General features: G+C 36.0%; 1 pseudogene across 1 annotated transcript in view; it reads left to right on the top strand.

The window, feature by feature from the left end:
• Positions 1-24,964, top strand: part of LOC114323137 (polyadenylate-binding protein RBP47B'-like) — a 56,796-nt pseudogene that overhangs the window by 22,367 nt on the left and 9,465 nt on the right. The window contains exons 3-4 of the transcript XR_014340847.1: positions 10,084-10,366; positions 19,537-20,018. The product of XR_014340847.1 is annotated as a polyadenylate-binding protein RBP47B'-like (transcript). The remainder of the gene's footprint in view (positions 1-10,083; positions 10,367-19,536; positions 20,019-24,964) is intronic.

Genomic DNA, 24,964 nt, shown 5'->3' with positions numbered 1-24,964 from the left:
TTAAATTGTCGACAGAAGTCTTGTAACTACCCATGTCATGCAATTTCATTTAAACTTAGTCCTCTTTATTTTTCATGATACTTTCATATTTGATGAGATTTAAGGCTTGATTTAGTTTGGTTTGGTTTGGTTTGATACTTCCATGTTTGTGTCGAAACTTAATCAATTTTAACTTGTTAACTTTGTGTCCTATAAGATTTTATTTTTACATGATAAAATAGTTAATTTAAAAAAATTATGAAATTTATTAGTTTGAGGGGCATGGTAAATTGTGATTGGTATGTTGTATGACCACGTAGTGTCCCATAATCAACAAATAATTCTTCGTCCATTTGTTTGGGTTAATCATTGTCTACACCTTAATCTTTTCCTTCAATTTTGGAGATAAAAGTTACAAATACCTTTAGAAGGAAAAAATGAAGCGGATGAGCAAAAGAATAGAAGATAAGCAGAACAAATAGTAGAGAGGGACATGAAAAAGAAAAAAAAAAAAAAACTTATTAGACAGAATAGAAGTAAACCACAACATCTAGAATCCCATAAATATGTCTTTAATTTCCAAAATTACCCTACACAAGTAGACAATTCTTAACCAAAACAATAAGCTAAAATCGACTTTCACACAGGTGAGGAATTACTGTTCATCTGAAGTCTAAAAATACTGTTCACTATATATCGTATGGGGATATATATATATATATATATATATTGAAAGAATAAATTAAATTCAAAAAACAACCTAACAACATAGTCAATTAGAATCACTGCCGCTGCTTCCCTCATTCTTGTCATCTTCCGCAGCTTTAACTAGTTTGTCAAGTTGAGCCTCGATCTCTTTTAGTAACTTATCCCTCCCATTTGATGGTGGCGGTTCTTCGTCCAAAACACCACTTTGGGATCCTTCGTCAGCATGCGAAAAATCCTGAATGCTTTGTAGGCATACTCAACTGTCGTAATCTGAATGACCATTGTTATGATTTTTCAGATACTTGTTTAACCCGCTATCCTTCTCTATTTTGGCAATCTTTTTGCCATTCTTCTCAGCTTGAGACCCTAACTGCATAATATCTTGACTAGATAGTCGAAAAACTACCGACAGGTTCTTCAATGGCCAATGGTAAGGAATGGTGTACTTCTGAACCTTCATATCCACTGTGCTTTCATCTTCTTTTGATTCAACAATAGTTATGGATTCGTCTCTTCAGCAGTTCATCGGCTACGATTCTCGGATTGAAACCTGCAAAACAGAAAACACTGATCAAAAACAAAAACAAAAACAAAGAGTCAACAATAATAATAGGATAAATGAACTGATGAACAAAGTACTGGAACTAATGGCAAATTTTGCCCATCATAATAAAATAATTTTTTTTTATACCTTTCCGTTGATCTGAGTTCAACTTCACCTTCTGTCCTTTTAGAAAATATTAAAAAGCACTGAGCACTTCCTCCCTAGCCATTTTTCTACACAAAAACAAAAAAAAAAATATGAAACTTATAAGCAATCAAAGACCCTAAAACCAACCAACGAACGCATTTTGTACATTTTGAGTTATACATACATATATAGAGTGACAAGGCAAGAACAAATTACACAGAAACAAGGTTCTAACAATACACTCCAAATCTGCATACATGCATATATATATATATAGAGAGAGACATACATATATATATATATATATATACATATAGAGCGACATACATATATATAGGCTTCGTTTGGGATGTGGGCCAGCCTAGGGGCTAAAGAGACTTTTGTTTTTTTGTGGTTAAAGTAGCCCCAACCTAACCCAAACCTTCATCCCAAACGACTATATAGAGAGATTAAAAAAAGCAAAATGAAGAGAAATTTGAACCAAGAAATGAAGACAAGAATTTTTGGGTTTGATTTGAATTGGGTTTTGTGGGTTTGAGCAAGAAAAAATAACGAGTTGTTCTGTTTCTTTGTCGGTTTCTGGGTCTTATACTCGTTATTTTTTCTTGCTTAAACCCACAGAACACAACTCAAATCAAACCTAGAAATTCTCGTCTTAATTTCCTGGTTCATATTTCTCTTCATTTTGCTTTTTTTGATCTCTCTATGTAGCTATTTGGGATGAAGGTTTGGGTGCGGTTGGGGAATATTTTAGCCACAAAAAGACAATAGTCTTTTTAGCCCCCAGGCGAACCTACATCCCAAACGAAGCCTATATATATGTATCTCTCTCTATATATGTATGTCTCTCTCTCTATATATGCATGTATGTAGATTTTGTGTGTATTGTTAGAACCTTGGTTCTGCATGATTTTTTCTTGCTCTGTCTCTCTATATATGTATAACTCGAAATGTACAAAATGGGTTCGTTGTTCGGTTTATGAGTTTTTGATTGCTTATATATTTCATATTTGTTTTATTTTTCTGTTTTTTGTATATAAAAATGGCAAAGGAGGGAGTGCGCAGTGTTTTTGAGTATTTGCTGAAAGGACGTAAGGTGAAATTGGACGTTGATCAACGGAAAGGTATAAAAAAAATTATTCTATTGTTATGGGCAAATATTGCCAATCAGCAGTTCATTTATCCTATTATTGTTGGTTCTTTGTTTTTGATAAGTTTTTTTTGTTTTGCAGGTTTCGATTAGAAAATTTTAGCCAATGAACTGCTGATGAGATGGTCCATAACTATTGTTGAATCAAAAGAAGATGAAAGCACAGTGGATATGAAGGTTCATAAGTACACCATTCCTTACCATTGGCCATTGAAAAACCTGTTGGTAGTTTTTCGACTATCCAATCAAGACATTATGCAGTTGGGGGCCCAAGCTGAGAAGAAGGGCAAAGAGATTGCCGAAATAGAGGAGGATAGAGGGCTAAACAAGTATTTAAAAATCTTATCAACTATGGTCATTTAGGTTACGGCAGTTGAGTATGCCTACAAGGCATTCAGGATTTTTCGCACGCTGACGAAGGATCCCAAAACGGTGTTTTGGACGAAGAACCACCACCACCAAATGGGAGGGATAAGTTACTAAAAGAGATCAAGGCTCAACTTGACAAACTAGTTAAAGATGTGGAAGATGGCAAGAATGCGGGAAGCAATGGCAGTGATTCTGAGTTGTTAGTTAGGTTTTTTTTTTTTGGAACGAAATTGTTAGTTAGGTTGTTTTTTGAATTTAATTTATCCTTTCAAAATATATATATATATATATATATATATATATATATATATATATATATATATCCCCATACAGCAGTATTTTAGACTTGGGATGAAAAGTAATTCCTCACTTGTGTGAAAGTCGATTTAGCCTTTGTTTTGGTTAAGAATTGTCTACTTGTGCAGGGTAATTTTGAGAATTAAAGATATATTTATGGGATTCTTGATGTTGCTGTTTACTTCTATTCTATCTAATATGTTGTTTTTTTTCTTTTTCATGTCCGTCTCTACTATTCGTTCTGTTTATCTTCTACTCTTTTGCTCATCCGCTTCAAATTTTTTTTTTTTTTTCCCACTAAAGGTATTTGTAACTTTTATCTTTCAAAATTGAAGGAAAAGCTTAAGGTGTAGACAATGATTAAGCCAAACAAATGGACGAAAAATTATTGGTTGATTCTGGGGTATTACGTGGTTATACACCATATCATTAACAATTTACCATGCAGTAATAAATTTCATAATTTTTTTAAATTAACTATTTTGTCATGTAAAAATAAAATCTTATAGGACACCAAAAGTTAACAGGCTAAAATTGATTAAGTTTCAACACAAACATGAAAGTATCAAACCAAATTAAGCCTTAAATCCCATCAAATATGAAAGTATCATGAAAAATAAAGAGGACTAAGTTTAAATGAAATTGCATGACATGGGTAGTTATAAGACTTCTATTGACAATTTAATCAAATCCAGTTATATTGTTTAGATCTTTGTAATTTCTACCCTTCAGTTGAATAAATTTTTTCATCAAATTACCCTAGTGCTATTTTTTTTGTTTTTGTTTGGTATCCAAACATTGAATTCTTTCTATGAGGACAATTGGTCCAAAAATTTTCCTCAATGACTATTTTGAATGGCAGCAATCAATATAATAAATGAAAAAAAAATTGTAGAAAAATAATTAAAATTTAAATATTGTAAGGCAATAAATTTATTTTTATTTTTTAAAATTCTTTTAGTGGTTCTCATCCATGTAAGAGTTTAGGTTGATTAGGAGTTTGCTATTTCAATCCTTTCATATAATCGATAGCTAAGAGAAAAATTCATAAACAGAGAGAATGATGTGACAATGGTCTCTTTCGGTAAATAGCTTAAAAGCTACTTTTTGGCTTTTAACTTCTTTTGGTCGCATCACTTCTCTATTTTTTTACACATTTAAAAAAAAAAATTCTAAAAAGCCAAAAAAATAGCTTTTAATTTATTTCTCAAAACAACCAATGTATATTTGTTCCTTTCAAAATGTGAATTTTAGTTAAAAAGTCACTATAAATTGTCATACCATTCTTTATATTTTTACATAGATATTTTTTTTTATAGAAAGTAAAAAAGTTAAATTAAGCAATTCTCAAAGGGTTGGGCTTCTTTCATGTTGAAATCTCAGCATAGCAGAACTTGAGAGGCCTATAGGGCCCACCACAAGTCCCATTTCGATGATTCGAATCATTCATTTTGTAGAGCTCTCGATGCATAATATTAATGACAAAATTTAGGTCAATCCAATAATTGTAACTTTCTTAATTTATAACATTTATCTCTAAAAAAGTGAATAATCTATTTCAAAAATATATTTGTTGCCCATTTTTTCAATGACAAATATAGTACAATGAAAAAGTTTTGAATATTGGATCGAACTAATTTTTTTCATGGATATTATAGATTAAGTGTTTTACAAAATGAACAGTTCGAATTATCGAAACAGAACTCATATAGGCCCCTCAAGTTGTCCCATGTTGAGATTTCAATATGAGAAAAGCCCAACCCTAAATTGTTGTTGTGATTGAATATCTGTTTTCATTTCCACATTTGTAATGTTAAGATTGATTGTGAATTGAAGAGAATGTCGAAGAGCCCAAAGTTGTACTGTAATACTAGAGTTGTAATAGTAGATATGAGCTCAATGATACGATTGAAATCACAATATGTATATGTGATGGCCGAGTTTGAGATGCCGTATATAAATAGGAGCCGTGTATAAGTCGGCTCATAATGGCTTTACTCTCGGGATAAGATTGCTGAGAAGACGAATAGGCCATAAATCCTACAGAATGACGAGGCCCAGCTGTGAGGGCAGGGTGTCCATAATAAGAAAGTGGGCCCCAGCCGAATAATATAAAAAGGAGGATCATCAGCCAAAAGGGAGGTATGTGTGAAAAAAAGATAACTTTAGATATAAGAAAAACTTGAGGGAATACTAATTTGTCCGTTGGAGTGCTAATTCCGGCACCCTCGACCGGATTGTTCATTCCTATTTCATGTACAAACTCGAGGATGAAGAGTTTGCTTGGGCCAAAGGGTATTTCCAAACCACCTCTGCACAATATCTAACCACTACCTTATTATAGCAGGACAAGCGGGTATGGTTTCAAATTCCTTGAATTGAGTAGTTGAATTAAATAGTAGGGGATATGCTAGGTGTGTGTCAAATTATGTCTGTCGTAAGTTTGATTATTTTAAATGGCATAATTCAGTATTATGGAAGTTCTAACTTAAAACAAAAATATATATATATATATATATATATATTATAACAAAACATCACATAAGGTATAAAAAACAATTAATGGATCATAACTAAAATAATGTTATAACCAACATCACAATAAGTCATAACTAACAACACAATACGTTATAATCAAAGATACAAAGATCATAACTAAGGGTGCATGGGATCCATACTGCAAAGGGGGTGTGTACCATAAAATTTCTTATAATTTGTAATATATATTAGAGAGATAAAATAAATTTACGGTCGAGTTCGGTACTATTGGCGGTTTTCAAATTTTTATAGGAAACAAAATCGAGAATGTTATATTTGACACGACATGATAACACGACTCAAACAACTAACAAAGTTAATGAGTTAAGGTTGATCATTTCCTAACACAAACATATATATGACACAATGTAATACATGAATATTAAGATATTGGGTTAGTGTCAAATTTTTATTACACAAAATTGACATAAATAACCTGTATAATGAAGAATTAATTATAATATTATTTTTACTAAGGACTATCATGAGATTTTTTAATCTCTTGTAATTTCATCTACTTATTAAAATGTGCGTAAAATAGAATATAAAAATAATGAATTTTTTGCCTACTATTTGAGTTAATCTCATATAATTTGAAGACAACAAATTTTTTTACCTACTATTTGAGTTAATCTAGTAAATAATTACTAATACATAATTAGCAAAATGTAACCCCTAATGCCAGAGAGAATGTTACCACTTTGAACTTGTTTAAATAAAATATATCTATGGTCAAATATGTGTTTTGTGTTGGTTTGGTTCTCAAAGTTTAACTTTGTCAATTTAGTCAAAAGTTTTAGGTTGTGTCAAATTGATTCAATTTCAAACAGTGCATTAAAATTGTTAATGAAATGGGACTATAGGATTTTGTTACTAATTTTATCACCTTGTTTGAAATTCGGTCGATTTGACTGAAATTAAAAATTTATGAAATATTTTGACAAAATTGTAACTTGAAGGATCAAAATGACACATAACATATACCTTAAGGACTATATGTGTATTTTTCACCTTTTTGTATTATTATAGAAATGTTGTTTGTTTGGGACCTATGCGTCATGGGTTCGAAACACAAAAAGTTTGTATACATGTGTGGGATAAGATTGCATGCATCTAATCTTTCTCAGACCTTACAGTAGTAGGCGTTGGGCTGTCATTTTAAGCCATGCTTGATTGTGTAATAAATGAATGTATGAGTTCATGACACACATTGGTATTCAGCTTATCTACAGAAAATTCCTTATTTCATGGGTGTTTATGTTTCAAAGGGATAGAAAAATCCTCAACACCACTAACGCATTCTCAAATGTAGCTGTGGATCCAGGATAGTTGGCTCTATGATATAACTCCTTATGTTGTAATGTTGTTTTGTTTAATAAATCAGATTCTTATTTTTGCCACCAAAAAATATATATATTAGCACTCTTTTGTAGCAAAATAAACACAATTATCACATGTTAAGATTTCAGTGACTCACTCACTGCATTGTATTTAGCTAAAGCATAATGATGATCTATGTTTGTCAATGAGTAACATTTACTGCAAAACTCTTGTAAATGGGATTGAAGTAATATTTTCTCGTATGATGTGTTCTAAATATTTAAAATTACTTGTCACATGTTAAGGTATCAGTGGATAAACATAATTTCAAAGAGAGAGTTGAGGATAGAATAATTCTTCTAAAAATGCAGAGAGAGACATGCACACTTGAATTGAATTGCAAATAGGCCATATGATAAGTGAGGTAAGTCATACTAATGATACAAAGCTAAAAAGGCAATGATATTATTAAGTACTAATTACTGAGAAGAATCTGACAAGCTTTCATATGAATATGCTATGCTACCACATTTTAGTGGCTTTTTAACATGACCGGAAAAAAAAATACATTGGCTTGACAAAATTTTAGTGGCTATTTACATGGAGTGAAAAAAACCAATAAAAAGGGAAGGAGATGTTCCCTCTCACTTGAATGAATAAATTTATTTTTCATTGAACAAGTTTCGTAGTATGTGATGTGGAATTCACTTTGGGAGTAATTTAGGCAAAAACTTTGTTGTTGTCTATAAGTTTTATTTATTTATTTATTTTTAGGGTAATTGCATACCAATGGAATTTAAAAAAAATATATATGATGAAAAACTCTATAATTTTTATTACCAATGTTTATAATTTTTTTTTTACTGATTTGTAATTATTTTTTCAATAGTCAATTGATTTGATATATATATTTTTTGAGTTTAGATATGAACACTTTCTTAATTATCGTTAAATATAATTTTATTTTTTAATTTTAAAAATTATGCATTTGTATTACTCTCCTATTGAGGGCTGAAAATGTTCTTTTACCCTCTAATCCGGAGGAGAATTTAGAGTGTTACTAAATGTCCTTACCTTTCTATTTTGGACCCTCCCACTTCTTTGACCTCCCACTTTCTAAAAGTGTTATGTCCCTATTTTTCGGGTAATTCTATTTTTACACACTTATTTATCTCTGTGTACACAATTAATGAAACATAATTTTAATGACAATTACACCCTAAAAGAAAATGACAATAATGGATATCAAAACACAACCTTAATATTAAATCAAAGTTTTCTCTGTACATATATTTCAAAAATAAAAAATCTCTATGCACATCTTTTTATTAAAAAAAAAATTAAATCCTAGTTTCTTCATTGTTTCTCACTTTTCCATTGTTTCTCACTTGCCTTTTATTGCTTGCAAAGCAATACTCTCATAGCAACAGTCTCTACGTTCATACTTAATTGTTTATATTGTTTTCTCATTATAATCCACCATCATTCTTGATTTGTGATAGAAGAGTTGTAAACCAATGGAAGTTCAAATTCAAGTAAAAATATGTCTGGTTACAACAAATACAGTGATAAAAAAGTGAGTTTTTTTTGTTCAAAAGTTTTTTTTTTTTTTTCATTTGCAATTTTTCATTAGGAGAAGGTGTAATTGAACGGTGGTGGTAGTTAAGAGGGCTTCTTGTTCTTGACATAAATGGTTGGGTTTGTATTGATTAGTGTCAGGTGTTTGATGTTTGAGAAAGTTTGTGATTGTTTTGGTTTGGTGGGTTTGCTTCAATTTATACACACAATGATGTCCATGTCCAATCCCGGTTTGGTGGGAATTGTAATTTTTGTACAACTGGGCAACTATCTTTCTAGAATGATAAGGCCTCGTTTGGATAGTGGGTATTTTAGTTAAAAAAAAATTAAAAATGCAATGTGGGTGGAGGGTCTTCAATAGAGTCTTCAATGGAGGGTTTTCACTGTGTATTCAATGTGAGTGGAACCTAAAACAGGAGTGTGGAAAATGGGTTTGGAGTTTTAAACATAAATGTGGAGGACGGGTTTAGGTGGTGTATGTACAAAGATATGAGTTAAGGGTATAATTAAAACATTTGATGTGTGGATTGAGAACAATAATATGTAACCAAATTGATAAGTGTGTGTACTGAGAAATGATGTGCAAGACAAATAGGTGTATGGAATTAGAATTACCCTTATTTTTCTTTAGACCCAAGTGTCTTTCCAACTTTACCGATTTTCTATGCACCCTCACCCTTTTCCTTTCTTCTTCCGGTAGTCCTCATTTCCTACCATTTTCCGATTGTGAGATGGGGACAAAATTGAAATTTGATGTTAAGACAAAATTATAATAAAATAAAATAAAATAATGGGGGGTCCAAAGTAAAAATGTAGGGACATTTAGCACTACACAAGAATTTATCTTACTCTTTTGTGTTACATACCTCCCCATGGGACATAATAATCTTACAAATAAGGGGATTATAGTCCAGTTGGACTATTAGTCCGACCTACATTTTTTGAACCAAACAACGGACTACTTTATATATTGAATATGGAGTCTTATCCGACCTTCCAATCCCCCTAAACACACAAGGCCTTTGATATTTCAATTTCAAGATATTTTAATTTCAAAATAAAATCACTTTCCTTCATTCAAATGTCGTTTTTGTAATTTTTTGTAATTATTTTATTAATAAAAATGTATAATTTTAAAGTTTGAGGAAAAAAAAAGAAAAAAGAAAAAAAAAAGAGCATTGTTATTCAAGATAAAAAAATTAGACTCAATTTTCAAACTGAGTGATATGGCAATCAATTAGGATATTAAAGGTGACATTTTCTCTCATATTAACACTGTTATATCTTCTCTAATCATCAATCAATCATATCACTTACACATTATTAGGTCTAAAAAGTGGGCTTGTACATCGGTTTCCAATATAACATAGTTAAGGGCGTCTGTGTAATTAACCATTTGTCTGGGACATAATTGCAATTTGCTAAGAACGTTCCTCCTTCAAACTCTATGCAGAGTGAAACTTTTTTGTTTCGATAGAGTAGAGGAGGTGGTCTGGTCTTAACTAGACTAGACTAGAGAGCAAGAATCTGGATTGATACAGTACAGATATGCAACACAAGCGCAGCAACAACAACAGTGGATGATGAGTGCTCAGGCTCAAACCCATTATCATCCTCCTTCAACAACAACACCTACTACTGCTTCTTCATCATCACTACCCTATCATCAACCCACCACTCTCGAAGAAATCTGTACCCTCTGGATTGTCTCCATAATTGCTTCTCACACTGGAGAGGTTTTTTTTTTCTCTCTCTTTCTATCTCTTTATCCTTCCTTATGCATTTCTTTAATGTTTTATTTCAATTTGTTCAGGGCTTCACTAGTTTATTGTTTATTAAATCAATATTAGTGTTGTTGGAGATATGAGTTTGATTAGATTTGTATCAATTTTGATTGGATTCAATGCTAAATTGAGGTTTGATTGAGTTGTCAAGCTATTACAATTCAAGTTATGTATTAATGCACCAAACCAATTAATGGTTTGAAAACACCTATATGGTTACTAGAATTGTATAATTTTTTGAAAGTTGTTTATGCACTGGTTCTAGATGTGTCGAGAAGGTACAGTATAATGGTTCGTGATTACGAGTGCGTATGACTCGCTTTTTTATTTTATTTCAATATCTGCATACCATTTGGAGAGAAGAACTTGAATTAAAGGATTTAGGATAAGCAGAACTAAGACGGAGTATATGGAGTGTAATTTTAGTAATAGTAACAATGGAAATAGAGGAGAAGTGAAGATTGAAAACTAATAATTACTTAAGAGTGAACATTTTCGCTATTTATGATCGATTATCACAATGGCTGGGGAGATTAGAGAAAATGTGGTTCATAGAATTAAGGTGGGATGGCTTAAGTGGAGGAGTGCGTCTGGGGTATTGTGCGATAAACGAGTACTTACTAAATTAAAAGGAAAGTTTTATAAAACGGTTATTAGACGAGTGATGTTGTATGGAACAGAATGTTGGACAATTAAGAAACATGTAAATAAGATGAGCGTTGCTAAGACGAGAATGTTAATGTCGATGTGTGGCAAGACTAGAAAAGACAGAGTTGGTAATGAGTATATTCGTGAATGGATAGAAGTAGCACTGATAGAAGATAAGCTGAGAGAGAATAGATTGAGATGGTTTGGTCATATACAACGGAGACCAACAGAGGCAGTAGTGAAGAGATGAGATACAATGACGGTAGAGGGTAGTGTTAGGGGAAGGGGCAAACCTAGATTGACGTGGCCTGGTGTAGTAAATAAAGATATGAATCTCCTTAATTTGACTAACCAAATGGCCTTTGATAGAATCGAGTGGAGAAGAAGGATTCATGTAGCCGACCCTATTTGATGGGACTTAAGGCTTGGTTTGGTTTGATTTTATCTGCATACCATTTGGAATTTCATAACTCTCTGCAGATGTACTGTCTGTCTGCCTAAAGTACTGAACTTTTATTCTCATGTGTATTGTAGGGCTTTTTGGTAGATAAAAAGAAAGGGTTTAATTGTTAGGGGCTATGTTAATATACTTAAAGCTCTTCTATGCAATGTGACTCAGCAAGTGCACCTGCTGATTGATTGATTGTATTGGATCTTCACAAATTGAACACCTGACAATTTGATTTAATATTATACCAGTAAAAGAGAATAAGAGGAAATACTCAAAAGCAATCTGACCATTGGTATCTTGTGCAACTCAAGTTGTTGATAAAAATATTGCTATTAGCCAGTCTCTTGGAGCATTTATCTTACAATACTTGCTTATTTATGTAGAGGATGAAAAAGAATAACACTAAATGGTATAACAATACCGCAACGGTCGTTCCATTCCCATGGGTCATTCTTAACTTTAGTGCAGGGCTTGCAGGCTTAAACTTCTTGGATAGGGTTGGGTTTCCCGAATAAAGACTACAAACAGATTGTTGGGATCTTCTAGAATTGAGATAAAGGCTTTATAATTTTCAATATATATATTTTTTTTGTTTGTTTTTTGTTTTTTGAGAATTGGTCCTGCAATATTTAGGAATATGAGTGACAGTTAATAAACAATCTTTGGTTCTTTTAAACTTTTGGGGAAATGTATGGAGTGGATTTTTGGTTGTTGGACGAAGTGTGCTGTAAAGGCATGCTTGTTTTTCATAGTGAATAATTGAAACTGAAAATTAGTGTAGGTTCAATTTGTGTAATGGTTTAGGATGTCAGAAACAAATTGGCAATGCTAAAGGAACTTCAGGTTTTATTGTAAGAGATTGGCATGGAAGACGTATGTTTGGAATTGCGTACCACATTGGCAAGACCTCAGCTCTTGTTCCAGAATATCACGTTAGGGCATGGAATTATTGTAATGTTGAGACAAAGTGTGTTGAATATTCAAATTGAAGTGAAGTCGAAGTGGAGTTGATGGCGTTAGTTAGAATGCAATTGGCTAAAGTTATTGATTCTTATGTTGGACATTTGATATTCGAGGTCTTCATTGGAGTTTTAATTTGTTAGTTGATCAAATTTACAGTGGTATTGGTAAAACGTGTCAGGTAGTGTTAGAGGGAAGTAGTCTAACATGCGTTGTAGGGGACCATTAGAAGTTCATGTGCTTCCTTGGCATGAGGCATGAGGTGTGGTCCCCAAGGGACCTTGCTGGAAATTTGTGTTAATAAGATAGTGGCATATGATAGTGGTGTTGGTGGCATATAGTGGCATGTATAGAATATGATAGTGGTGTTGGTGGCATATAGTGGCATGTATAGAATATGATAGTGGTGTTGGTGGAAGATAGTGGTAGATAGTGGTAATATATAATAGGTAAGTGGCATATAATGGGTTATAATGATGTTTGTAATATCTCCTATATAAGGAGTGTCATTTGGTCTTGTAAGATAAGAAGTTTTGAATATAACAGAAATATATTCCTTCTTCCTCATATTTTCGGAGTTCTTCTTCCTCATATTTTCTAAGTTGGTATCAGAGCAACAAAAAACACAGCAGCCCTAAAACCGTCATAGCCATGTCGGAAGTCATTCCGGTGAAAACGTCCAACTCTCACTCTGTCCAAATCACCACCATCCGCCTAAATGGTGATAATTTTCTCCGTTGGTCACAATCTGTCCGGATGTATATCCGTGGGCAAGGAAAGATCGGTTACATCACTGGTGACAAGAAGGCTCCTGCTGTTAATGATCCGCTGTTCGACAGTTGGGACGCTGAAAACTCCATGATTATGACATGGTTGGTCAATCCATGGAGGAGGATATAAGCTCTAATTACATGTGCTATACTACTGCACAAGAATTGTGGGATAATGTTAGTCAGATGTATTCTGACCTAGGAAATCAATCTCAAGTTTTCGAATTAACTTTGAAGTTGGGAGAGATTCGTCAAGGAGATGATTCCGTCACCAAATATTTCAATTCGTTGAAAAGGTTGTGGCAGGATCTTGACATCTTCAACACATACGAATGGAAATCGGTTGACGACTGCAACCACCACAAGAAAACTGTGGAAGACAGCCGTATTTACAAGTTTCTTGCCGGCCTCAACATTGAGTTCGATGAAGTGCGAGGAAGAATTATTGGCAGACCTCCTCTCCCATCCATTGGCGAAGTATTTGCCGAAGTCAGAAGGGAAGAGAGCCGAAGGAGCGTCATGCTTAAGAAAAAAGGTACTGGTGAATCAATTGAAATTTTTGCTTTAATTAGCGATGCTGCGGCCAACAAGGCTGCAAATTACCAGCGCAGGTTTGATGATAAGCCACGGGTCTGGTGTGATTTTTGCAACAAGCCTCGCCATACACGCGAAACGTGTTGGAAGATCCATGGCAAACCTGTCAACTGGAAAAGCAGCAAACAAGGAGAGAAGAATCGTGGCTTTCCTACCGCTAATGAAGCCGATTCAGGTCCCTTCAACAAAGAGCAGATTGATCAACTCTTAAAGCTGATAAAATCCAACTCCTCATCCGGTACTCCTAGTGTTTTGTTGGCACAAACAGGTAGAAATCCTAAAGCCTTCTCTTGCCTAAACTTCTCTCCGTGGATCATAGATTCCGGTGCCTCCGATCACATGACTAGTTTTTCCCATTTATTTAGTACCTATTTCCCTTGTTCTGGTCATGACAAAATCAGAATAGCCGATGGTAGTTTTTCACCTATTGCAGGAAAAGGATTTATTAAACTAACTGAGAAAATTAATCTCAATGTTGTTCTTCACGTCCCCAACTTAGCCTGTAACCTTTTGTCTGTCAGTAAACTATCTAAAGATTCTAATTGTCGTGTTACATTTTTTGAATCCCATTGTGAATTTCAGGACCAGAACTCGGGGATGATGATTGGGCGTGCTAGGATGCTTGAAGGTCTTTACTACTTTGATGAAGTACCTGTTAGTAATAAAAAAGCTCAGAGCTTTAATAGTACTAGTTCAATCTCTGTTCGAGAAAAAATAATGCTATGGCACTATAGCCTAGGGCATCCTAGTTTTCTTTATCTGAAACATTTATTTCCAGCATTATTTAAAGGGATTGATTGTTCTTCTTTTCATTGTGAAAGTTGCATTTTTGCAAAATTTCATCGCTTTACTTATTTGCCAAAACCTTACCAGGCTTCCAAACCTTTTTATTTGATTCATAGTGATGTTTGGGGCCCTTCTAAAATCACTACTCTTTCTGGTAAAAAATGGTTTGTTACATTTATTGATGACCATACCCGCTTATGTTGGATTTATTTGATGAATAAAAAATCTGACGTGAAAAATTTATTCACAAATTTTTACAATATGATTGAAAACCAATTTCAAACCAAAATTGGTATTTTACATTCTGATAATGGAACAGAATATTTCAATGAGCAGTTGGGTGAGTTTTTGAAAAAAAATGGGATTTTTCATCAATCTACATGTTGTGATACCCCTCAACAAAATGGCATTGCAGAACGAAAAAATAAACATCTACTTGAAGTAGCACGTGCTATAATGTTTTACATGCATGTTCCTAAATATTTATGGGGTGAAGCAATTTTAACAGCCTCTTATTTGATAAACAGGATGCCTACAAAGGTGTTAACATACAAAACACCTTTTGATTGTCTCAAAACTTTTTTTCCTGACACGAGGTTGTTTTCTGATTTACTTGCCAAAGTTTTTGGATGTATTGCCTATGTTCATGTTCCCAGTCAATTTCGTTCAAAACTTGACCCCCGTGCTATAAAATGTGTTTTTTTGGGTTATTCCTCAAACAAAAAGGGGTATAAGTGTTTCGATCCTCAAACCAAGAAATTTCATGTGAGTATGGATGTGTCATTTGTGGAAACAAAATCCTATTTCCCCAACACTTCTCTTCAGGGGGAGACAAGTGGAGTAGAAGACCGTTTTTGGGATATTTCTATCCCGCTCCCCAATGTCATTTATCCTACACAAAAACCACATCTGTCCGATAATGATCACTTAGGAGAACCAAGTTCTATGGTGCCTAGTCAAGAAGATTCTTGTTTAGGGGGAGAAGTACTACAACATGATCTAAATCCTGAGCTTCAGGTTTATACTAGGAAGCGATTTCATCTGAGGAATAATGACCTGAATGTTCATCCTAATGACCCGAATGTCCACCCGAGTTCTGGCATCGAAATTTTAGGTAATCCTATTCCTTCTATTTCCGACCTTGATGTTCCTATAGCAATTAGGAAAGGTGTCCGAAATTGCATTAAACATCCTATTGCAAATTACCTCTCCTATCAAAGACTGTCTAAAAACCATAGAGCTTTCACATCTAGGATTTCACACTTGTTTGTTCCAAGGAATATACAGGAAGCATTGGATGATCCGAATTGGAAATTAGCAGTCATGGAGGAGATGAATGCTTTAAGGAGAAGTGGTACTTGGGAGATAGTTGATCTACCCAAAGACAAGAAAACAGTTGGGTGTAAATGGGTGTTTACGATAAAATGTAACGCAGATGGAAGCGTTGAGAGATACAAGGCGAGACTGGTGGCTAAAGGCTTCACTCAAACTTATGGGATCGACTATCAGGAGACGTTTGCTCCTGTTGCTAAAATAAATTCCATCAGAGTACTGTTATCTCTTGCAGTAAATTCAGATTGGCCTCTACATCAACTTGACATTAAAAATGCATTTCTCAATGGTGATCTTGAAGAGGAGGTGTTCATGAGCCTACCGCCGGGATTTGAGCAGAGACTTGGAAGCGACAGAGTATGCAGATTGAACAAGTCATTATACGGACTCAAACAATCACCAAGAGCGTGGTTTGAACGCTTTGGGAAGGCAGTTATCAGTTGTGGCTTCTCGCAGAGTCAAGCAGATCACACAATATTTTATAAACATTCAAAAAACAGTAAAATTGCAATTTTGATTGTTTATGTTGATGACATCATTTTAACTGGTAATGATGAAGCAGAGTTAGCAAGCCTCAAAAAGAAACTCGCAAAAGAATTTCACATTAAGGATCTGGGAGCCCTCAAGTATTTCCTCGGAATGGAATTTGCAAGATCCAAGGAAGGTATATTCGTTAATCAGAGAAAATATGTTCTTGATCTCCTTGGAGAAACAGGTATGCTTGGTTGTAAGATGGTGGAGACTCCGATCGAGCCTAACTTGAAGTTACAAGCTGCTAAGGCTGAAGAAGTCAAAGAGAGGGAACAATATCAGCGACTTGTAGGGAAATTGATTTACTTGTCTCATACGCGGCCTGATATTGCCTTTGCAGTCAGCATGGTAAGTCAGTTCATGCACTCACCAGGGGCAGAGCACTTTGAGGCCGTTTATAAGATCTTAAGATATTTGAAAGGAACTCCAGGGAGAGGCTTACTGTTCAAGAAACATGGACATCTTCAAGTTGAAGTATACACAGATGCAGACTGGGCAGGAAGTGTTACAGACAGGAGATCAACATCCGGATACTGCTCCTTTGTAGGTGGGAACCTAGTTACATGGCGGAGTAAAAAACAGAATGTGGTAGCTAGAAGTAGTGCAGAAGCAGAGTTCAGAGCTGTTGCCCATGGAATCTTTGAAGTAATGTGGATTAAAAGAATTCTTGAAGAATTAAAGCTTTCTCACCCGACACCTATGAAGGTCTATTGTGACAACAAAGCAGCTATATCTATAGCTCATAATCCAGTTCTACATGATCGCACAAAACATATAGAAGTGGATAAACATTTCATCAAAGAGAAAATCAATGCTGGCATAATCTGTATGACCTACCTTCCAACAGGTGAACAATTAGCTGATGTGCTAACGAAGGGACTACACAAGAAGCAATTTGATAAGCTGACTAGCAAGCTGGCTATGGAAGATATCTTCAAACCAGCTTGAGGGGGAGTGCTGGAAATTTGTGTTAATAAGATAGTGGCATATGATAGTGGTGTTGGTGGCATATAGTGGCATGTATAAAATATGATAGTGGTGTTGGTGGAAGATAGTGGCATGTATATAATATGATAGTGGTGTTGGTGGCATATAGTGGCATGTATAGAATATGATAGTGGTGTTGGTGGAAGATAGTGGTGTTGGTGGAAGATAGTGGTAGATAGTGGTAATATATAATAGGTAAGTGGCATATAATGGGTTATAATGATGTTTGTAATATCTCCTATATAAGGAGTGTCATTTGGTCATGTAAGATAAGAAGTTTTGAATATAACAGAAATATATTCCTTCTTCCTCATATTTTCGGAGTTCTTCTTCCTCATATTTTCTAAGTGACCTTATGTCTAGGTGGCAAGCCCTGAATAATTTTAGGAGATTCTTAGGAACCCATGTACTCTCTCAATGAGATGTATGACATCTAGCCTAAGGAACTTTATGATTTTAGAAAAATATGAATAAATCTCTTACTGTCTAGGTTGGCTAGGGCATAGAACCCATGAGGGTTGAACTGCCTCGGTGAACCCAAAAATCTAGCTACCAAGTCATATAAACCTAGTTATCCCAAAAATTTAGACAGTCCGAAGCCTTTCTTCTAGCCTAGTTGGTAAGACTTGAGCTATGTTACGTGGACTCGGATATGATATTATGTGTGGGTGTGTGTGCCAAGGAATCAGGCGTCCCTAAATTCTTAAACTTTGGATGTAGGGATATTTATTCAAAAATCGGGTATGGTACATATATCCTGAACATTAAAATGCATTGTAGACTGTATAATATTTTGATACAACATTTTGTTATCATTTAGGAATGTACTCAAAGTTAAATGGGATTTAGATTGATAAGGGTTTGTGTCTCCAATACATGTGAATAATAGGTCATAACTTTTCTTCACTGTCAAATGTGAACACCTTCTTCAAATATTGTGAAAAATTAGAAGATATAAGTGTTTAGTTTGGGTACAGGGATGGATACATATCCCATACCTTACCATCAAGTGCTTTGCCCTTATGGTCGTGGCTTGACCTGACAAGGGGGGTTACTGAAACAACCATTATCATGACTCATTAGATAGGCAATCCGTATGTTTGATATGCTGGCTGGCATTTTGTTGTCTTGGATTACATGTCATGGACACTGCCCAGGGTATATTATTTGCCTACAAGAAGCTAATATGGTGGCTGATACTTCCGCAAATATTGGACACGATCTTGATAGGTGGAGGGTGTGGAGTGGATGGTTTCTTTCTAGCATAGACAGATTTATTCTGATGATGCAATAGGAGTTTCTCTTCCCTATCTGATTAATGGATTATGATTTACCCCTTTTTGCTTATTCTATTTAATTTGAAATAATTAATCTCAAACGACCTGTGTAAAATGTATGTTTGTAGACTGGGAGGAAATGAAGACACTTTTGTCTGTTTTTCTAAGTTTCATATATTTGTTCGGTTTCAAATTTCGAAGAGGCATATTTTCACCAAAAGATTAGATACTGAATTTCACTTCCTCGGAGTCTCAAAGTTTGAATTTTTAACTATAAGCTTGTCCATTGTGAGAAATGAATACGTAACCATTACAAGAACAGAACTTTCAAGTAAAAGTTTAAGGACTGCAGAAAATATATCAAGGTTAATCAATCTAGACGGTATTATGCTAGCCCAAACATATTTTATTCAAATTGCTTTGGACCTTACTTTTTGTGTGCACACATAGATTATAATGTAACTGGCACGATTGGAAACTTATTTTCAATGGGTTTCTGTTAGCATTGGATTTCTTTTTGGGGAAAAAGACACCAAGGCAAAGACATGGTGTTCAATTTACTACTTTGGAGATCAGTTATGATGGTAGGGCTTTCTTTGATGCCCACCTGTTTACAGTGGCACATGTTATCCACCTCTATCTCTGCTAATTTTAGGCATGGAACCTTCGGTGCCAGTTATATTTCTAGTGAGCTGATCTTTACACATGTTCACGCTGAAACAAGTTGAAAGAAATGATTTTCACTAATGCATATAGCAGTTAAATGGATCACTGTCCTCTATGCAGGTGGTTTCGATAAAGGTAATTCGTAACAAGATCACTAGTCAGCCAGAGGGTTATGGATTTGTGGAGTTCAATTCACATGCAGCAGCTGAAAGGGTTTTGCAGACATACAATGGGACACATGCCTGGAACTGAGCAAATTTCTAGGTTAAATTGTGCTTCCTTCAGGATTGGAGAAAGACGCCATGATGCTGGGCCCGAGCACTCTATCTTTGTGGGGGATTTAACACCTGATGTTACAGATTACTTGTTGCAAGAGACCTTTCGAACTCAATATCCATCAGTTAGAGGTGCCAAGGTCGTGATTGACCCAAATACTGGGCGCTCAAAGGGTTATGGTTTTGTTAAATTTGCTGATGAAATGGAAAGAAACCGTGCTATGTCTGAAATGAATGGTGTCAACTGCTCAACTAGGCCAATGCGTGTCAGTGTGGCAACACCGAAGAAGACCACCAGCTTTCGACAGCAATATGCAGCAGCTAGAGGTAATATTCAATCTTATTGTAATATAACCAAACTGAACTTGCAAATTGTTGTTTCATTTGCATGTGAAAATTAATTGTCCGTATGAGCTTGTGATTACGTATTGTTGTAATCTTGCGTATAATAAGCTCTCTTTTCTCTTTCTAGTGAAGTGCCTTTTTTTTTGGGTATATATATTGAGAAGTTTTCTTTTTTTTGGTAGTGTATATAATATATTTCAATGGGCCACTGGTTTAGTGGTTAAAACTCAACATATCAACTTCGAGGTTGTGGGTTCAAACATGAGTGCAGCCACTTTGCGCAATTAATGCCAAAAGGTTAGGTCTGTAGCCCAATCTTCTTCTATTGGACCGCCATCCACTGGGGACTAAACTGGGCGTACGTTTCTTTTTTATTTTTGAAGTATTATATACAGATGACTATAATATGTCAGGTAGTGGGAATGTGAATTGACTAATTGAAATACATGTCACGGACTCTTATATGGAAGAGACGTGTCACATTGGACCTCGAGTCACACTCTGCAAACACTTCTAAAAATATGTCCACCACTTCTTCAATGTGTCTTAATAAAAATTTAAATAATAATATCAAATGTAAAAATTAATACATATAGAAAGAGAGAGAACAAATTACGTATATAGAGAATTGTATAAAGAGAATTATTATTATTGATTGATGTTTATTGATTGTTATATATTGTTGTGTATTACAATTACAAGGATTCCTACTATATAGGAGTGTGTTTGGGAGTAGGTGGAGAGTAGGTGAAGTGTGGTAGGTGGTAGTGGTAGGTGGAGAGTAGGTGAAGTGTGGTAGGTGATAGTGGGTGAATTTTAACAGCCCCCCGCAAACTCAAGGGGGATAGGAACTAACCAACTTGAGTTTGGAGAGAGTAACAAAACAAGAAAATACATAAAAAATAAAAGAAGATAGGAGACACTGTATGGTCGTGTCAGACCGTTGTAGAAGACCGATGTAGAAGACATTGGCTCGTGTCGGACCGATGTAGAAGACAGTTTATGGGGTCATGTCGGACCGTTGTAGAAGACAGTTTACGGAGTCTTGCTGGACCCTTGTAGAAACTAACCGGAATCAATGTCGGGACAGTTTACAGAGTCTTGTCGGACCCTTGTAGAAACTAACCGGAATCTATGTCGGGACAGTTTACAGAGTCTTGTCGGACCCTTGTAAAAGCTAACCGGTATCAAATGTCGGGACAGTTTATAGAGTCTTGTCGGACCCTTGGAAAAGTGGCACCCTCAAAAGGTGTGCCCAATCTGTAAAAAAAAGGCGTGCCATCAAAAGGCGTGCCATCAAAAGGCGTGCCTATGTTTTCAAAAGACGTGCCATCAAAAGGTGCGCCATAGTCATAAAAAGATGTGCCGGACATGATGGCGAGGCACGTGTGTGCCTTGGTTGGCGCGCCCGTTTGTCGGCTGGTGGTAAGAGGCGCGCGATGCGCGTGGCTGCCTCGGCTATAAGACGGAGGCTGAGGCTGAGGCAGAAGCTGAGACAGAAAAACTGAGAGAAACCTCTGAACATTGTCATTCTGAAACACTCGGTAAAGACTTTGTATCCAACCCTTCTCTGAAACATCTGAACAATGGCCTCTTCTTCCCGTTCAGCTACCCAGAATACGGCATCCTCATCCCGAGGTCTACTCACTCTCTTTCCCGACCTCAATGAGTCAACAAGAGAGATAACGGGTGCGGTGGCACTGGAACCTCAACCAAGCGCCCCGGAGTTTGCTCCGTTGAACTTTCCGATGCGGTCTGTGGAGCAAAGAATGGCAGTGCAGTCGGATGTGGAGGCCAATCAGTATACTTTGAAGGCATGTGTGGAAAGCATGACGGCGGTCACAAATTTGTCGAACCGGCTGCAGAGTAGGACAAATGAGGTGCAGCATTTAAACGCCCAACTGGCTCTGCTCCAACGCATGTATAAGGATGCGCGAGCAGAGATAAGTGTGCTGAAAGCAGAAAATAAGGAGCTGAAGCGGAAGGCCACTGTGATGTTCCGATTTGGAGGTCCACCATATGCTGCAGTGGAGGAGCAGGGAGTAGTGATCATGCCCAGTGGAGTGGGAAACACGGAGGCAGCACCGTCAAGGGCCGCCCAGGACGGAGGCAAGAAGAAGAGACCGGCGGCAGAGTAAAGAAGAAAAATCTCGCCTGTGGATGTAGTTGTTTTGGTGTGTGTTGTTGTTGTTTTTTTTTTTTTTTTTTTTGTAAGTGTGATCGGGGTTGATCCCTGAGAGGAATAAAAGAAGGTAAGGTTTGGTGTGCAAATCTTTATCACACGGATTTGTGAAAAACAGCAATGGTGTTTGGAATTTTTTTTTTTTTTTTTTATTTTTAAATAAGAATAAGAATAATAATAATATAGGAAGATAGAAAGCATAGGCTGCAAAAGTTTACAGAGGGGGAACGTTGGGTAAGAGAGTAAAAAAATATATATATATATATATTAAAATAAGAGAAAGTGGAGTGAGGGTAATATAATATAATAAAAAGTAATAAAAAGAGATATATATATATATATATATATATATATAAAATAAAGGAAGTGGGGGAGAGTGGGAAGCATAATAATGGGGTGTGTTGGGTATGGGAATCTTTCTTGGCTATGTGTTCAATGTATCAGTATCCATCGGGTAAAATAACACTCTCAACAGAAACATGTGGGTTCCCATGTGTTAAAGCACTAACAACTTGATCCAAGTAGATTGGTGCAAGTGTGGTGTTAGTGACCACAAGGACTCTCTTGCCATGAACATGCTGTTGAAGAAGATGAGGCTGATCAAGTAGTCCAGATCCGATGTAGATCGGGTAGCTCCGGTCGCCCAAATCGACATCGACGATGGTAGGAACGGCGGAAGTGGCAGTACTAGGCGATTGGGCCACAACCTGAGCTGCTGAAGTCGCCGACACCTGCATTCGACAAGCAGGAGCACCGTTCCGGTTCAATTGCGAGGACAGAGAAGAGCATCGATGAGATACAGAATCGGAGTTTCGGAACCGGAGGAAGAAATCGGCGGCCCTGTAGGGCCGCTGTGCTTCAGAAGAAACCCCGGCGTATGGAAGCCATGTATTTTTGTGAGTTGAACACGCCGACTGAATATTTGGGTCCTATGTATGCAGTGCTTGCTCAGAGGAGGGCTCGAGTTTTGAAGGAAGAAATGCAGGAAGGGTCTCCATTATTCACTGTGCATGCCTATGTGCCTGTTGCTGAGAGCTTTGGATTTGCAGATGAGCTGAGGAGATGGACTTCTGGGGCTTCAAGTGCTCTACTTGTGCTTAGTCATTGGGAAGCACTTGCTGAATATCCTTGCTTTGTACCAAAGACAGAAGAAGAGATTGAAGAATTTGGAGATGGTTCTAGTGTTCTACCTAATACAGCAAGAAAACTCATTGATGCTGTGAGACGGCGAGGATGACGACGAAGTCCGACTCGACGGCTACGGCCTCCAGGGGTTGCGCCGCCGCAGTGGCTGAGGAAGAGGAAGATGAAGATGAGCTGACACCGCCGAGGTATGGAGGTTTTGCTCTAGCGAGGTATGTGTAAAAAAAAAATCTTAGCGGACTAGGTTGAGGTCCGGCGGGCGGCTAAGGTGAGATTGCCGCCCGCCGGGGAAGCGAAAATACCAGGTTCTAAACCTGCTCTGATACCATGTAAAAATTAATACATATAGAAAGAGAGAGAACGAATTACGTATATAGAGAATTGTATAAAGAGAATTATTATTATTGATTGATGTTTATTGATTGTTATATATTGTTGTGTATTACAATTACAAGGATTCCTATTATATAGGAGTGTGTTTGGGAGTAGGTGGAGAGTAGGTGAAGTGTGGTAGGTGGTAGTGGTAGGTGGAGAGTAGGTGAAGTGTGGTAGGTGATAGTGGGTGAATTTTAACATCAAACACATTAAAGACACTTTGTGGACTCTTCAGTGAAACCTTTCGAGCACTATTTTTATGATGATTCTCTGCATAGTCTGCATTTTGGGGAAAGTAACTCGTGCACTCTAAATATGTTTTAAAATATTTCTAAGATGGATACATCATATATGTATTTCAATGTTCTATAATGGTTTCGCATTTTACATTTGAAGAATGCAATTGTTTTGTGAATGATATCTTGATTTTTAAGTTGTGAAATATACGACATTTTAATTTTATTTAGTGTTATGTTGCATACTATGAAGCATGGACACGCCAAAATGGAAGCCGTGGCGGAGTCGGATACGGGGACACGTATGTCCCGTTAATTAATTTATTTTTTTGGTATGGGACACATTGGGGACACGGCTGCACATAGTAAGAGGACATGGCAAGGGGAACAAAACAGAAACCCTAATTTGAAGAAAGAGGAGAAGAAGAGAGCTAATTCCAAAATCAGAAGAAGAAAAAGAGAGAAGAGAAGTGCGAACCTGTTCATCTCCATCTCAATCGATCGATCTTGATCTCCATCGATCTCCATCTCCATCGATCTCTATCTCCAATTGATCTTCCATCACTTCTTGACCTAGTACGTCTCTATTCTCTCTTCTTTGGTTTGCCTTTCGTTTCTCTCTCTTCTTCCTTGTTTGGCTCGCCTCACCTCCTCCTCTCTCTCTCTCTCTCTCTCTCTCTCTCTCTCTCTCTCTCTCTCTCTCTCTCGTCTTCTTTCACCCTTTCGTCTGCCTCTCTTCTTTCCCCCCCTTTTGTCGGCCCACCCGCCCCTCTCTCTCAAACTAAAATGTTTCGTTGACCATCTCAAAAGATAATATACTATATATATTAATAGTTATTATATAACATATAATGTACTTATAAGATAATATATAATACATACTATAAGATAATATAAACTTATACATATTAATAAAAAATAAATAAACACGTGTAGGTAAAATAAAATAAAAAAATCAATTGGAACACATTATTTAAAAAATATAATAAATA

Source organism: Camellia sinensis, chromosome 9 (genome assembly GCF_055761805.1).
Source record: "Camellia sinensis isolate YWXY chromosome 9, ASM5576180v1, whole genome shotgun sequence".
Taxonomy (NCBI): Eukaryota; Viridiplantae; Streptophyta; class Magnoliopsida; order Ericales; family Theaceae; genus Camellia; species Camellia sinensis.
The sequence above is the reverse complement of the archived record's forward strand: the minus strand, read 5'-3'. Positions and strand labels throughout refer to the sequence as shown.